Source organism: Arvicanthis niloticus, chromosome 13, assembly GCF_011762505.2.
Source record: "Arvicanthis niloticus isolate mArvNil1 chromosome 13, mArvNil1.pat.X, whole genome shotgun sequence".
NCBI lineage: Eukaryota > Metazoa > Chordata > Mammalia > Rodentia > Muridae > Arvicanthis > Arvicanthis niloticus.
This window is the reverse complement of record NC_047670.1, coordinates 16,152,157-16,166,774: the sequence shown is the minus strand read 5'-3', so window position 1 is coordinate 16,166,774 and position 14,618 is coordinate 16,152,157. Positions and strand designations below refer to the sequence as shown.

The window sequence follows — 14,618 nt, the reverse complement described above, 5'->3', positions numbered from 1 at the left end:
CATACGGATATCTAGGTAGGTGTGTGTGTGTCTATGCCATGAAAGCCAGAGGGGGTTATTGGTGGGGAGAAAGAAAACCAATCTAGGGGAGTGTGGAAGGAGGTGGCAGGAGGGGCTGAGTATGAGGGTGTCTATGTATAAAGACTGTAATGAGAACTTCAAAATGCCTGCCCTGTTCTGCAGGTTGCTCACTGGCCTGGGACACTCTAGGGATTCCAGTGTAGAGCACTGATGTATGTATGCTGCTATAGTAGCCACCTGTACCAATACCAAACTGCTCAGCAGGAACACCCCCGTGGCCTACTCTGCAGGTGCTGATGGTGGGTTTCTTGGCAGCTCTTTTCTTATTCTTTTCTGAACCCAACATATCACCCGTGGGAACAAGGCAGAAGAATGCTCCCACGACCTCAGGGCTTGGGCTCAGTCTCGGTTGGACCTGTCTGGCGAGTTGACTCATCCTTCTCCTAACTGGGCAGCAGCAGATGTACTGGAGTGACTTGGGAGCACCCCTCCTTGAATGCTCACTCAGCTGCATTTCCAGTCATTCGGACCTGCTAACTTCATTCACATTTCAATCCTTATTATGATCTGAAGTTTTAATTCTGCTGCTTCATGATCACAGCCCAGGAAGAGCATTCTGCAGCATGCAAAAGGAACTGCTGAGCCAGCTGGGACAGCCCGGCCCATAACTGCAGCTCCAATACCCCTGTAAAAGATCAACTGTTAAAAATTAAGGAATCTAGGACTCCTCACATTATAATGTGTGTTCTACAGAAATGCAAATCCGGGAAAATATGTATGTTTCCCTCAAAACTTCTGACTCAAAACAAAGAGACATAAATTTCATCCCATTTCTTTCAATGTTTCTCTTACTCTCAGCTGTATCTGTCACCCAAACTCATGTTTTATTGGACAGACAATTTCTACTTAATTCTGATTATCTTTTCGTCACCAGCAGTCTTAAACTATCTGCTGTCTGTCCTTCTCTCTGGTCAGCGGGTTCTCTCCGATGCTAGTTACGTACCGTGGCAGATTCTTGTAGGCTCACTAAGCTAGGGTGCTGAAGTCTTGACTTAGATGACCTAAGGCTAAAAATGAAGTGAGGCAGGTAGAGCCAGTGTCCACCATCCTGAGCTGAGCAGATGGTCACGATCACTGGGCTGACTCTAAGGGACAATAGGATAAGGGTTTGGGGTCCCATCCTCTGGACAGGGAATATGCAGTTCTGTTCAGAGATTACACTGGAACAATCATCTGGCGTATGTAAGCCATGAATCAAGGCATGGACTTGGGGACAGAAGGGTCTGTGTGCATTCCTCCTCCACACTGACACATAAGCAAGTGTGAACAAAGTCCAGCTGAGGCCAGTCAGTGAAAAATGACTAAGGATAACTTGTATGCACACTTACCTTAACTGCATCCCACGTGCTGGGGATTTGATGGCTGTGGATGAAACCACATACAGACTTTCATTTACCCCAAATAATTTATCAAAGGTGTGTTTCATCAATTTTTTTCAGACCTTAAATTTGAAGGAAATGATGATAGCTTTAAGTTTCATGTTTTAATGACTTTCTGAAATTAAAGAAAAATGGTTAAAATGTCAGTTAAATACTCAGGTGTTGAGGCCCACATTCTGCCTCAACACTTTGCCTCAACACTTTTGGGGCTAAGTGCTCTGGTCAAGAGAGAGTGTGGCTCTTGGGGCAAGAGACGCGAAGAATGGAGACAAGACAGGGTGTGATTCAGTGTCTCTTCTATTTTCTCATGTCTCCCTCAAGTCTCTCTTATTGAAGGGAATTCTGAGGTATTTATATACACAAGCAGGAGAACACAGGTGAAAACATTTTACCACATGCACCATACAGCTGAGGTCACTAAACAGCAAAACAAGCTATGTGGGATAAACAATATATTTATCAGAGTGTGCTTCAACTGTTACAGGCTTTTGAAAACCAAGTCTTTCATCAGGGTACATGGTTCCAAATGGCTGCAAAGTTGATCTAGCCACTTTCTACTAAAGTCGGCTCCCAACAGGTCCCCCTTTTTAATTTTTTTTCAAAAGGGAAGGCTGGGAAAACTTACGGAAACCGTGCCTGTCCTAGGTTGGAACAAAGGACCCCAGCCTCACTTAAGATGGTGAGGCCTCCCTTATTTTAGGGGCAAGGGTCTCGATATGCTCTCTTACCCGTCATTGGCTATCCGGCTTAGCACGTAAATTAGGGGTTAATCCCTGTCAATCTTGATGACAGAGGTTTAAGAGTCCCCTACTTCCAGCCTGTAATATTGGACCTGTATGGGTTTCATTTGTTATCTGTTGCCGTACCAAAGCCATCAGTTTGAACAGCATGAACCCGAGAGACAAGAGACTTAATATCTAAACTGTTGATATAAAAGCAACACTCTTTAAGGCAACACACAACTTCCCCTGTTGGAGAAGTGAAAGGTCTAAGCCTTGTGCCCACAAATTTATACCAATGAAATCCTTGAATTTTGCATCAGCTTAGTAACAATTATACAGATAAAGACAGCCTAATATTAACCACCTCAGTCCCCAAGTCCAGGGAATTGGGGCGCCGACTCTTCATTAACTTCTTCAAGCTGAACATGGGCGTTGACTTTTAGAAGAGGAATGAGGGGAAGGGTAAATTGATAAGCATCTGAAGTCTGTCTTAACTACATCCAGCTGGAAGTCCAGGGCATCAGTGAACATGCAGGTGATAAGATTCATTCTCCAAAGCTGTGTATTCTGCAATATACAAATCTCAAAACAAGGTTTAGTATCAAGATAATTATTTTGATTCTCTGAAATCTAGTGTTCTGGAGGCCTACCTCTGTCATGTCTGATCCATATAATTCTGGAAGACATAACTACTACCTTAATGACCTCATCAGAAAACACATAGAAAACCCCTTTTTCCCATATCAGCCTTTCCTTAAGCCAGTAACCAGAAAAACCTTTACATTGAGTTTTTATCCAGAAAAATATAATTATATAACTCAGAATCACACCCATTTTGAAAGTTAAATCAATTAACATTATCATTCTGCTCAGCTCTCTGCCTAGAGCAGCCTTCTATTTATTCCTCACGTCTTTAAAGCCTTTTTCATCTGTTTTTACTCACTTATTTCTTGCCCCATTTTCATTACTATAACCTTTATTTATCTGTTTGGCTCTCTTGACTCAGAGCAACTTGCAATTTACTCCTTGCATCTTTAAAACTTTTTCTCATCTGTTTCTGCTTATTTTTTTTCTTGCCCCGTTTTTGTTACTATAACCTTTATCTATCTGTTTGGCTCTCTTGACTCAGAGCAGCCTGCAATTTACTCCTTGCATCTTTAAATCCTTTTTCATCTGTTTCTATTTACTTATTTCTTGCCCCGTTTTTGTTACTATGCAATCACCTTTGTTTCACTTCCAAATTCAGCCAGCTCCGTCAGTCGACTGGTTCTCCAGCGCAGGGTGTCTTCCACTGTATCCCGCTTACTGGAGTCCCTGTTCAGGTGCCACTAATGTTGAGGCCCACACTCGGCCTCAATGCTTTGCCTCAACACTTTTGGGGCTAAGTGCTCTGGTCAAGAGAGAGTGTGGCTCTTGGGGCAAGAGACGCGAAGAATGGAGACAAGACAGGGTGTGATTCAGTCTCTCTTCTATTTTCTCATGTCTCCCTCAAGTCTCTCTTATTGAAGGGAATTCTGAGGTATTTATATACACAAGCAGGAGAACACAGGTGAAAACATTTTACCACATGCACCATACAGCTGAGGTCACTAAACAGCAAAACAAGCTATGTGGGATAAACAATATATTTATCAGAGTGTGCTTCAACTGTTACAGGCTTTTGAAAACCAAGTCTTTCATCAGGGTATATGGTTCCAGATGGCTGCAAAGTTGATCTAGCCACTTTCTACTAAAGTCGGCTCCCAACACTCAGGACTAACTCTGGAATCAAGGGCATAAATATATCATAGCAAAGTTATAATTGTATCTCAAGAATTCAAATTATTAGCACAAAAAGAATACAAATCTCTCATTCTTCAGGTTGAGAAACAAGAAACAAATCTTTCCCTGTGTAACCTGGAGAAGCCAGGGAATAAATTTGGTTTCAGCACTGGCTATTATTAAGTGTAACACATAAAACATGTAGGTAGCATCAACAAAGGTACACTCTCTGGCGGCTAAGGAAATGAAGCTCTCATTCCCACCACAGCATGCTTAGGGGTTAGAACTTAGGTTCTGGGATTAGGTACATCTGAATTCTCTATCCTAGCTCTCCACAACTGAGTGACGAGAGAAATCTCATGGTGTCTGTTTCTTATCAGTAGATATGGGAGGGCTCCTCAGTCCTGCTCTGAAGGTTGCATGTGAAGGGTAGGGACACATCTCAGGGACTGGGTAGATTGTAGCCTTTACTATTATCTTCAAGAAGCTTTGGTGCTAATAAATCGACTTTTGTATAGGGAGAGCACAAGGGACCTAAGCTTAGGCTAACACACTCCCTGACTAACTGTCCTAGAGAAGTAGATAAGAGCTGCATTGCTGTCTATCCATCCTCACAGGTTTGATGTGCTATCATGAAGTACTGGAACGCTACTTGACTCTCCCAGGGACTGGCTGTAAGGTCAGGCACTGGCTATACAACGTTCTATTCGGACGAACCAATTCACCTTATTGGTAAGGATCACAAAAGTACAGCATTCCTCAGTTTACACAGACAACAGATAAATGTAGGTCACTGTCTCATAAGCACTGAATTTATGTGTGGAGGTGATATCAATCCCAAAGATGGGAAGAGAAAGACCACCAACTCAAATCTTCATGGCCAAATTAATTAAAGCAAACAATTGATTTAAAGAGGCCTTGTTTTTTTTTGTTTGTTTTTTTTTTTTTTTTGTTTTTTAAATTCATATATACAGGATGACTTCCTCTAAGGTGAGGTTCAAGAAGTCAGCCCTGGCCATGAAGAGGACAAGGGTTTTAAAGGATATAGGTCGGGAGGTTTCCAAATGTAGGATCTGACAAGCAAAATAGGCAGGGTTGCAGGAGCAGAACACAAGCAAACCAAGCTAGTCCTAAAGATCTCCTGAGGCAGAGACATGGTTGAAGGTGGCATAACAAGGTAGTCATCAGTGGTCAGATAATCTTCTGAAACAAAGGTAGGGTTGCAAGATGGTTATTATATGTTTTGAAACAAAGACATGGTTGCCATTTCCTGGAACAGGCAGTATAGAACTGTTTGTAGTTAAGGTTACAGGTGGGGCATAGCCAGTCCTTGAGGGACAGAGGTTTCATCATCAACAGGAATGGACCTAGTTGTCTTTACTACTGCAAGATGGCTTTCAGGTTTCAGATGGAGGCTGGCTCATCAGTGACTGTATGAGGACACAGAAGACCAATGTCACCAGAAGAGAATTTATTAACCATACTGCTTGAGAGGAGGCCAACAAAACATCTCCGGGCTGTGTGAGGAGCACCAGGGTTTAGTCAGAGGTAAAAAGAGGGGAGAAGAAAGGGCTGAGGCCAAATCCTTTATTGGAGCTTTCCAGAAGGCAAGACAGAGTTAGATAACTTGCATAACTTCAGCAGGGCTTTGTGCTGTTGAGCTAGGCCCTCTCTGTATGGTTATCATAGTGCCTGGTAGTAGGCCTGGGACGGTCAGGCAGAAAGGAAACTGACCATCTGAAGCAGCAGAAACAGAAGTGTTTTGAGGACACAGACTTAGAATGGGCTTGTTTGCATATGTAAGGTGTATTCCTAGGCAAACTGTATTATGAGAATTAGTACATCCTGGAAAGGGGCAGTCTCTCTCCAGGGCTGTAAGCCCTCTAAAACGTCTAAAATACAGGAAAAAAACATTACTAATAAAGTCACAGAAATTTCAACAAGTAGTTTCCCTTAATTCATATTCTCCTGTTCTTTCTTCAACTACGTGATCTACACCCACAGAATATAATTTTTACTTTATATATAGGTAATAACGGGGTCTTCCTTTTCAAATTTTTATAAAGATGGGTGATTTTTGCTGTCTGTTATATGTAAAATTCATTACCACCACCACCACCAAAATCTCTGATAAGTCATGTCAAGTTCAAGGGCTGGAGCCTTGGAGCGCTTCCACACCACTCCTCCATGGTCTCTCTGGGAATCAGTCAGCAGACATTCCTCTGTGCCTTCATGGCTGAAATCAAACCAGAGCATACATTACAGAAAAATGAGTACGTAACCAAAGCACTAGGAGCCACAGCCATCCAAACAGCAGTTATGTTTGGGGTGTTACTAACTTTCTCATTGTGTTCTCTCCTCCAAAGTTACCATTCAGAAAGAAGTGGTTTGCTTAAAGTCTTCCCAAACCTCTGGAAGTAGAAACCTCTCGAGGCGTTCTTAGAACATGCTTCTCTGTATCGTAGCATCTTGCTGTCACCATCACAGTGAACAGGACTCATCAAGACCACCCATCAGACTGAACCAACTCTACAGACTCAAACTGGGGCAGAAGCCTCCCCCCACCCCACAGTGAATCTCTGTGTGAATCCCCGCCTGGAAAAGAATTTGTTTGGTTTTGTAACCCACCCCATTGCCCAACAAGAGTAAAGCAAGGCAAGGATGGACACATTACATCCAAACAGCCTGTCCTCAAGTGTTTTCATCTTCTTGAAATCTAATGATAAGAATGGTATGGAAGGAACTAGAAAAATGGAATGATGTAAGGTGAAACATGCCCTTCCCCAGAATGACAGGGAGGAATTGTAATTGCAGGGAGATGCCAGGAACCTTGGTACGCGGTACCTAAACACACACACCTCCCTGAAGTCCAGAGCTGTGGAGACATGCATACTGCCTAGGATCAAATATGGTCTCATGTGTCCCAGGCTGGTCTCAGACTTGCTAGGTAGTCAACAATGGCCTAGAACTCTTGGTCCTTCTGCTTCTACCTCCAGAGTCTCAGATCACAGGAGCATAACACAAGCCAGGCTTCATTCTGTTAATTTATATTTTGTTTTGTGAAAATTCACATATTAAAGAAATCCAACCCTAGTTCTGGAAACCAGTCGTTTCTAACCTGCTACCCTCTTCTCGGTAGCAGCACCTTGGTATTCCTTCAGTCTTTTGACATTTAAGTAACATTATTATTTACTATTTCTTGGGATTTTTCCCTTTTCTTATGTATTATATACGGACCTCCCACAATGGCAGAAGACACTTTTTTTTTTAGGTCTTCTCCATACTACGGTGGCCACTCATAGTGATTTTGCATCCCTTAATCATCTCAACGCACTTCTATTGAAAAAACTCAAAGGGGGATTCTCACTCAAGTCTCAGGAAGGCGCCTACCCAAAAACTCACAAGAGACTGGCTTGCTGCAAACACATGAGGCAGTTTAATATCAGAGCTCTGGACCAGCCCATATCTCCATATCTCACATAGGAGATAGAGGGACTGACTCTGAGGCTCACAGGATTAGGACTTTTTATAGGCAAGGGATGGGGGAAGTGGGAGATTTTTACGTGGGTACACATGATTGGTTGTTTTACATCAGCAGACTGTACCAGTCGATGGGGCAGAGGGCAGTTCCTGCAGGCAGAAGCTTAGTTAGCATAGTATCTAGTTAAACTTAAATTGCAGTTTCTTGGACCTTGAGAAGACCTGGGGGTGGGGGGAACGGTTTGGAGGAACACCAGATGGCCCATTACTCATTTGGACATATCTCTGTTCTTCTAAAGATGTCCTTGTATACTTTTTATCTTTCATGGTCCAGCCAGGTCCTTGGAAGACTTAACAGGCCTTTGTCCTTCGTCTTATAACTCTATATTTTCTGTAACTAATTAACTGGGCCCAATCCTGCTGACAGGCATTTTTAACTATTTAGGTTAGGGAAAAGGAATCACAGGGCTCTGCTATTTTTTATTAGTTTGGGCCTATTTCAAAATTTTCTTTCAATATGTATGGTTAAAATATTTTAGGAGATGGGCTGAGATGGCTCAGTGGATAAAGTTAGATCCCTGGAACCCACATAAGATTAAAGAGAGCTGACTCCAGGTTGTCCTCTGAACTCCACATGTACACTGTAGCACACGCACGTGCTTGCACGAGCATGCACACACCCCACAGCTGATCCATACGCACACCATCAGCAGTATGTAAATGCTACTTGTTGCTGAGCCACAGGATGAGGGATAATCAAGCTGCCTTGTGTAACTTTTAATCTTCCTAGTAGCTGAAACTTGTTTTGCTTATTCTTGGCTTTTTTCCTCCCCAGTGTCCTTACTACCAATTAAATTGATGGAACCCATCTTCCAATAAGCCTAGAAAGGATAACACAAAGAAAAGAAATATTTCAACACATGTCATGGCTTTCTCCATTGTTTTCCACTGTTCAGTATTGCTCAAACACCAGCTTTTAGTTCTTTGATGGACTAATCCACTTTCTTCCTCAGAATGCATAGGCTATGCTGTTTGTCTCCAGTGCTCTACAGCCTCCATGCCTCCATGGGGTTTTTCCCATCTGCTGTGTCAGGACTCACTCATGAGAACTTTGAGGTAACAGATCAGTGTGGTAGTTTTCATACTTAGACTTTTACAATCCCGTCTTCTCTGCTTTCTCCATCCTCCTTTCCTGGAATCCTTTTCAGTTGGATGTTGTGGGTCCTGAAATCATCGCTCAATTGTCTTTTCCCGGTTCTTTGCTTGTTTGTCTAGACAGGATCCCACTGTACAGCCGGACCAGCCTGGAACTCATTATGTGAATCTGCCAGCCTCTGCAGTTTCTTGTCTTTCTTATCCTTCTTTCTACAATTTTTTCAAGTTTACCTTTCAGCCTTTCTCCTGAGCCAGCACTTCTACTAGTAGATAGATGGAGCAAGATTAAAACTGGGTTTGCTATTCTATTCTCAGGTGTTCCTTATTCTAACACAGCACCAGGTTAGTACTCTGATGGCTTTTTAAGGCCAGTGACTCTGATAGTTCTCTGAAGTTTTCCTCTCCAAACAGACTTGCTCAGACTGCTTTCTTCCCTAGTTGCTATCTGTGGCCTCTGATTTCTGGTTATTCTTGGCTGTTAGATCAGGTAATAGAGCAAGGCTCTGGACATCTGGCTGCAAGGTTTGTGCATGGAGCCAGCACTTCTCAATGGGCTCATGCAAACAGGCCATGTGATTCTTCAGGAGAAGTACAGTTTCAAGTATCTTTAGTACTTCTATTGGTTTGAGATAATTCCTAAGAAAATTCTTCCAGTGTCAGACTGGAAGTAAAGACTATCTGCTCCCAGGCTCAGCTGTGATGGAGAAGGTAAGGGGAAGGGCTTTCCATGATTAGTTTAAACTTTCATTGGACCCCACGCCTTTCAGCCTAGAACTGCCGTTTCTCTACTTTGAAGTATGAAAACCCTCAAACTACTTGCCTACTCTTCAAACATTTTCAATTTTGTGACACAGGTCTTCCCTCACAGAAGACAGAATGTCTTCTGTCTTGGTGGCTTCTGTGTTCTTTGAAACTCCTTTACCATTGCACTTAGTAGGCCCTCAAGAGAAAGGGCACTCATTCCAAACATGGCTGCACCGATAGTCATTGATATTTCTAATTTCTTTCATAATCCACTGCCTGTAATTTACCCATTAATACACATACTGAGTACTTACTATGTGCCAGGTCTAACACTAGGTGCTGGTTAATAAAGATATAGATCAGGACCACAGGGTGCTCAAAGCTGTATGGGTGTAACTAGTTTAACAAGCTAGAACCACCAAGTGAGGCAACTGCTGTTGCCAGTGAAAGGAAGGCTCTGAGGTGTCCTGTAGGCCTTCTAACCTAGTTTGGAGGGATCATCCAGGCACACATTCATTCCATAAACACATACTGGACACCTACATCATGCCAAGTGTTATATTAAATGCTACCTACAAGCAATGAAATGAACACGCACAGAAATACCTCAGCTTCTCCACCCCACCACAGGGCTTGTTATCTTGGGCAGTTTGTACTTTAGTCTATCCTCATTCATGGACATCTAGTTGCCACAGGACCACTTATTAAAGACTTTTCCTTACCCCACTGAATTGTGTTTGATGCTAGTGTTGAAATTTATTTCGCTGCTTTGATGGTTACAATTGTCAACGTGACAGGAGCTAGAACCACCTAGGAGGCAGACCTCTGGCCATGTCTGTGAGGCATTCTCTAGACTATCTGAGGTGGAAAGATTCATCCTAAGGGGGCAGCACCACTCTATGGTATGGTGTCCTGAACTGAATCAGGAGAAAATGGGCTCATTGACAGCATTCATCTGTGTGCTTCCTGACTCCAGAGGCACAGTGAGCAGCTGCCCCCTGCTCCCTCCTGCACGCTTCCTTCACTGTGACAGAGCATGCCTTCTTCAGCGCCATGATGGATCATACTCTCTTCACCGCCATGATGGTGCAGAGGTCTATGATTCACCGAAGAATGATACCCCAGACTCAAATAGTATGTAAACACAAAGAGTGTTTTATTCTGCAGAAGTCCAATGCTGGGGTTTCCCATTACCAGAACAGAGAGACACCCAAGCGAGCTTGCAGGCCTAAAGCACATTAGGGAATTCCAGTGTAGGTGACCTCTATGTTAATCTGTTGGGTCCAATTCCTATGGACATTCCATTACCAGGGTATAGGGGCTGGAAACTTGCTGGGGAGGTCTGGAAACTGTTACTGAGGAAGTTGCTGAGGAAGTCTGGAAACTGCTACTGACCAGAGCAGGAGGCAGAGCAGCTTCTGAGGCCTGGACTTGCCTAGACTTGCCCAGTTTTTGGAAACAGAGATTTAGTTCTCCTGAACTGCTAATTTGAAGCCGGTTATGGAGTAGCCTAGCCTTCTCATGCTCTCTTCACCGCCATCATGGGGCCTGCTCTCTACTGAAGTCACTGTCCTCGGGTATTCTGCCACAGTGGTGACAACAGTGATAACAGAACAAAGCCCAGTGGTATTATGAGGCTTTACCCCAGGACTCTCAATTCCATGAACCGATGTATGGCTGGCCTCCTCCCCCTACCATGCCATACAAAGGACCATAGTTTTGTAGTAAGTTTTGAAATTGGGAAGTGTGTATCATCAGTTTTTAAGAGTATTTTGGCTATTCTCGGCTCCCATAATTCAGACAGGTTTTCACATACACAAGATGTATGTATGCAGGATTTCGGTTGGGCCTGCACTTAATTTGTAGCTCAATGCAGTGATTACTGACATGAATATAATTCTGAACCTTCTGACCTACAGAGTTAAGGTGCCTTTCTGTTTACCTGGATCTTCTGCAGTGTCCTTCATCAATGATGCTTGGTCTTCAGAATATACGCATTGAGCCTCTTTTGGTAAGGCCATGCTTAAGTACTTTACTCTTTTTTGATGCTTTTTTTTTTTTTTTTAGTTTTTCGAGACAGGGTTTCTCTGTATAGCCCTGGCTTTCCTGGAACTCACTCTGTAGACCAGGCTGGCCTTGAACTCAGAAATCCGCCTGCCTCTGCCTCCCAAGTGCTGGGATTAAAGGCGTGCGCCACCACTGCCCGGCTTTTGATGCATTTCTAATACCCCACATTACTGTTTAAACTTTTTTTTTAAATTTTGCTGATGTTAAGATTTACCTTACAACCAAGAGTATTACATCATAGTTCAAGTGGCAGCATGTTTTAAAGTGTTATTGCACACAAACATATCGTAAATCAGTGGCTTCTCAGAGTCAACACAATCTGACACTAATGTGAAGTATCTGTAAAACTTTACGGCAGAGGTGAGCAGTGGCGTCTGAATTTTCAATACAAACTCAGAAGAGAGGCTTGAAGGAGAGCTGGAAATGTGGGGGTTGTCCCAAGTGGGTGTGGCTCACTCAGAACCCCAAGACTGAATGGGACTCCTTCAAGGTTAAAGTCCTAGAGGGGACAAGAGGATCTGGGTGGCCTTCTCAGAAAGCCTCAGGCAGAAGGCGTGTAGGCGGAAAACAGACACGCGCGCCCCCCCCCCCCCCCCCCCCCCCCCGCTCCCCCCAGGTGAGCTTGTTTTGGCTTTTTGTGGTAGTGTTGTTCTGCTTTGTTTTTTTTTAAAGACAGGATCTTAGCTCAGGCTGGCCTTGAACTCACTACACACATCTTCTCACATTTGTGGCTATCCAGCTTCCTGCCTCATTCTCCTGGGTACTAGGATTACAGGTGTGAGCTTCTATACCTAGCTTGGACCTTGTCTCTTTTGTTTTCTAATAAACCCTGTGCCACTTGATTAATTTAGGTATCAACCCACAACAGATACACTGAAAAAAATTCTTCAAATGACTTATCTAATATGCTGGTTACTCACCAATTCACTCATCCCAGGAACCCCAACACGCATCCAAACAGACCAATAATTCTTTAATCTTTCATCTCCAGAGAAGCATTTTCATTTCATGAGGTGGATTTTTGGATAGAAAAATCAGCAAGTTCTTATTACAAAATATCTTGAAGTGACCATCTATAAGCAGAAAAAGGAAAAATATTATCAGTACTTGTAGCATTCAAAATTAAATGCAGGAATATGTACAGAAACCTAAGAGTTCGCATGTAGTTTGCTGTCACTTTCCTGTAACCAAAGCAAGAAAGACACCAGCTGGTGGCAAAGCAGAGGCACCCGCCTTCTACCAACTGTCCCACACACATGCTCCAGCCTACCCACTCCAGTTTCATCCTTTCTCCTTTCTATTTCAAATGCCCTAATCACCACACACAATTACCATTACACCATATTCTCTAGGCAACAGTGCTTCAGCAAGGGAGTGAGCCAGACTCCTTCAAGGATAAAAAGCATAGAGACAAGAGATCTGAGTGGTAGTCTTAAAAACAAAAACAAAACAAAAAAATCTCAATTAGAAAGTGGGCGGTTAAAGAGGCAGCAGCAAAGGGAACATTTTTGAGTTTACTGCTGTAGACTCTGATTCCCCGGGGAACATCTGTAAGCATCCTCAAAGACTTTTAGTTGCCTCAAATGAAAATGGGGTGCTATTGGCCCCGGCCAGGTAGAAGGCAGGGCTATCACGAAACACCTAGCAATCCCCCAGGTTAACAAAGCGCTGTCCTGAGAAAGAGAACTCCACCTATAGGGTTTTTTTTTGTTTTTTTTTTTATCAAGTTCTTGAGATATTAATAAAAACTCAAAGAATACTAGCTTTCATTAAGTATTTTCCCCAGGCCAGGGGAGGAAAAGCAACAAACCAATCCTACTTCACAAAACAAGTCTTCAGACCCTACCCCACCCCTGCAGATTTCATGGTCTATTTCCAGTGACCATTGTCATTTATAGCTAGACAAACAGCTCTTTGCATTTTCCATAACTAGATCCTCCAAGACTCTTAACCCAAAAGGCAGGTTGATACATAATAAATGTGGCCGTCATTAGTAATTATGTTATAGCTTCTTGCTGTGTCTGTTCTAAACCTCAGTCTCTTTAGACACACTCTGCTCAGTATCTTTTTTTTTTTTCAGCACTTTAAAAAAAAGTGAGTTTACAGATTACCATCAGGAATAGTAACAAAATTTAAAACACATTTTAATAAAGGCATGTGAGCATAAAAAGTGAAATGAAGCAAGGATGAGTACACTCCAAATGCAGCCATCTGTGCTGCACTTGCAGTAAGCAGCAGTCTCATGTCTTTCCGGCTATTTTAAACAACATTGTGACAAGGCTATCATAGTTCAAGTAGACTATCCTCATATTCAACTAATATTCTCTAGGCACTGTGTAGTTCCTGAGGGTGGGTGAAAGGGTCAGGAGTTCTAGGACAGTGTGGACCACATAGTGATTTTTTTTTAAGGCCACAAATGCAGTACATCCATAACCTAATTAGATATAATTGGGAAAACAACACGTTGCAGGTACAAGGGCAACGAATGCAGATATTTATAACGCCATTTCTAACCACCAGTATATGTTCTCCTTGTTAGAATTGCAAGCGCTCTTAATCAGGTATTTGAAGTTTACCACGTTGTCTACATTGAGTGGTGGCGGGGAGCGACCTTTTATTCTTTCCCCAAATACCAGCAATCCAACAGCCAGCCTGCACAGGCTAAGCGAGCCCGGTAGGATTTAGTCGGATTTTCAGGCTCAAGTCTCCATCTATGTGAAAGTCCCTGGTAGGTCAAAATACCCTGAGCACGGAACCAGTGAGAAAACAATGGTAGCGAGTCTGGCAAGGGGTCACCGCCGAGCCGCGGCCACGCGGGGCCCCGGGCGCGACTCCCCCGCCGCTCCGGCTAGCGCCGTACAAGGCTCCCGGCTGGCCAGGGAAGAACGAGAGCGGCGGGGACGAGGCCAGGCCGGGTGAGTGAGAAACGAAGGAGTGACTGGCTAGCCACTCTGCCGACCACCGCCCGCAGGCCGGAGGTCACACACCGCAGGGGCAGGGCGAAGCGCTGTGGCCGCACCAAGAGAGCGGGCAGGAAAGAGGGAGGCGGGCGAGGGCCCTGCAGTTCCCGTCCTAGGCCCCGCCCCCGCGCGCTTATGTAACAGGGGAGAGCTGCCATTGGCCTGCAGACCGGAAGGACGCGAGTATGCTAGAGGGGCGGGGCAACGTCGCCGCAGGAAGGTGAGGGGCGGGACCGCGCGGGCGGGCAGGCGGCGCTGAGGCGACTGGG

At 43.9% G+C, this 14,618-nt stretch overlaps 1 long non-coding RNA gene across 2 annotated transcripts; it reads right to left on the bottom strand.

Moving 5' to 3' along the window:
- Positions 1-3,633: 3,633 nt before the first annotated feature.
- Positions 3,634-14,536, bottom strand: LOC117718469 (uncharacterized). Of its 2 annotated transcripts, XR_013103229.1 has the most exons (3): positions 13,966-14,452; positions 12,310-12,462; positions 3,634-6,179 (listed from the first exon to the last, which is right to left on the bottom strand). It is a non-coding gene; the product is annotated as an uncharacterized LOC117718469 (long non-coding RNA). The 2 variants fall into 2 exon arrangements; XR_004608091.2 differs by having other exon boundaries at positions 12,310-14,536.
- Positions 14,537-14,618: the final 82 nt, after the last annotated feature.